The 2605-nt window shown below is 35.6% G+C and overlaps 1 protein-coding gene across 3 annotated transcripts in view; it reads left to right on the top strand.

Moving 5' to 3' along the window:
- LOC107664280 (neuroligin-2-like) overlaps positions 1-2605 on the top strand; it is a 215837-nt gene that overhangs the window by 28758 nt on the left and 184474 nt on the right. The window lies entirely within an intron of this gene.

Genomic DNA, 2605 nt, shown 5'->3' with positions numbered 1-2605 from the left:
TTGGGTTACTACCCAGAAGGTTGGGTTAAACATTTAACCCAACCGCTGGGTCAAAACAGCCCAATTGCTGGGTTTGTCCCTATTTTACCCAGCACTGGGTTGAATTTAACCCAGCATTTTTTAGTGTAACACCAGTTGGAAACATGGACTTTTTAAATTCTTTCCAGGAATTTATTGTGGTTAAATATACTCTTTCTGATTAATTTACAGTATATGCCATCCCATCACCCACCCCAACATTTTAATTCAAATTCAAAACAGCAAATAGAATTGGAATCAAATATAGAAATGCATAAGCTGATCAATCTAAAATAATGTTTTTCATATATATATTTTTTTGTAATGTAGGCTATTGATACTATATATATATGGATACCATATACATACTGTATATCATATCATCACATATATCATCTAGTGTTCATTAGATTGATCACAAATCCAATTCAGAATCCAGATGTGAAATTTGTATTTTTCATTTAACTCTGTTTTTTTTCTTCTTCTTATAAATCCTTTATATTTGCACAAAGATGCATACATGTTTTCTGTTACATGTTTGTTCATGTATGGTAGGGATTTCACCCCATGCAGACAATGTACATTTTGTTGAAATGGTGATACAACACTGCTCGGTCTTCCCTTATTTTTTTTCTTCGTGTATTTGAAAATGCTTTGACGTCATAAAGCACGAAAATTTGATTATCAAAGAATCACTCCGGCCCCCAGCATCCTTCTCTGTCCTCTTGCAGCACACACACTTACACACACAGTAGAACATAAACCTATCACTGTATATCAAAGACAAGTAATCGCTGGTTCACTGATGTGCCGAACATCTGATGGGAGGAGAGGTCGAAGCTAGAGCAGCAGTTACCACACACACACACACACACACGCACGCACGCACGCACGCACACACACACACACACACAGTCTGAAAGAATGGGCCACATTTATATGCTATCCTAGTATGGCTATTCCAAACCTAGTGGATCGCAGAATTGAGAAGACACAGAAGCGCTCTGTTCTGTGAGCAGGGAATGCTGAGCTCTCTCTCTCTCTCTCTCTGGCCCAAATAGCAGATATGGAGCTCACTGTGTCATTTGGGAGCAGGGTAATGGATGGAAGCAACTGTGTGACTGTCCTTGTGTTGGACTGATTTGTTACTGTAGATGTTAATTTTTCCACTCGCTGCAAAACTGTGTGTGTGTGTGTGTGTGTGTGTGTTTTGGACTGTAGCTTATAGACTGACGTTTCATTGCAATCCATTTACGTTGTTGCTATAACATGTTCCACTCTTTTCGGAAGACTTTCTGCTAAATGTTGGAACAGGGCTGTGGGTATCTGCTCCCATTCAGGTGTGGTAGCCTCAGCGAGGTGCTGATGTTGAGCAGGAGATCCAATTCATCTCAAAGGTCTTCAGTAGGAATTCAGGTTTGGTCATTGTGAAGGTTGTGATGTTTTTATTTTACACTTTTTTAAATATTTTTATTTTTGTATTATGAAGAAAACGTTTACTGTAGGTATAATATTGTCATGTTGTATTCTTTAATTTTAATCAATTTTATTTTTTTACTGACTAAAAAGACATTTTAGTCAACAAAAGTAACATTTTAGCTCAACAGAGAGTGCAAAATATAAATAAATAAACAAATAACCAAATATTGTTAAAATCTAGAGGGTTTTCTTTTTTCTTTTCATACTTTTGTCAACTGTATGTTTTAATTAGTGTCACGTACATTTACCTTCTTGCCTTCATTAATGTTAACAATAGAATCAATTATTTCAACAAATTATACATTAGTTTAAACAAGTATTAACATTTAACAGCAGTGTTTGAAAACTTGTTTTTAGAGTGTTTTTATGGAAAAAGTGAATTCACAATGTGACACATTCTGACTTATCTGTATAAGTTAAAGTGCATTTGTTCTTTTGTGTCATTTTTTGGAGATAGGCTACAAGTTAAAATATTACCTTATCATATATAGTTTTTTAAAGAGAGTTTTATTTTCCTTTTTTTAACTTCTTCATAACTTAACATGTCAACTAACAATTTCATCACTGGTTTTGTTGATTATCAACACAACATGCCAGTCAAGTTCTTTCATGCCAGACCCAGTGAACCATTTCTTTATGAGCTTCATTCAGGGTTTCCGCGGGTCTTAAAAAAGTCTTAAAAAGTCTTAAATTGTACAGGAAAGTCTTAATTATGATTTCAAGAGGTCTTAAATTTGGGGACGGAAAGACCAGAATTGCGATATGGCTGAATGTGACGATTAAACTTCAAAAGGCTACGATTTAATTAAATAAACATGAGCGCTGCAGGTTCAAAGTCTGTGCTGCGCTGCTTTGTGTTCTGCCATTACAGGGGAAACAGTTATATTTCAACCAAACGCTCCACCTGCTGGCATGAGAATGAATGAGCATTTTCAATAAAACTGATGTTTTGTTCAGAGTTCAGACAAATGCAAAAATCGACCTATGTTTTTACCCTGCAAACACGCAGAGCTTTAAATGTGAACTGGTGGATCGATAAGAAGATAATGCATTATAAAAATCTAAATAGTAGGGGTGTGCGATGGTCTGCGATAATATCGTAATTGTT

This window comes from Sinocyclocheilus anshuiensis, unplaced genomic scaffold (genome assembly GCF_001515605.1).
Source record: "Sinocyclocheilus anshuiensis isolate Anshui unplaced genomic scaffold, SAMN03320099.WGS_v1.1 scaffold99, whole genome shotgun sequence".
Lineage (NCBI taxonomy): Eukaryota > Metazoa > Chordata > Actinopteri > Cypriniformes > Cyprinidae > Sinocyclocheilus > Sinocyclocheilus anshuiensis.
This window is presented reverse-complemented; position numbering and strand designations above follow the sequence as displayed.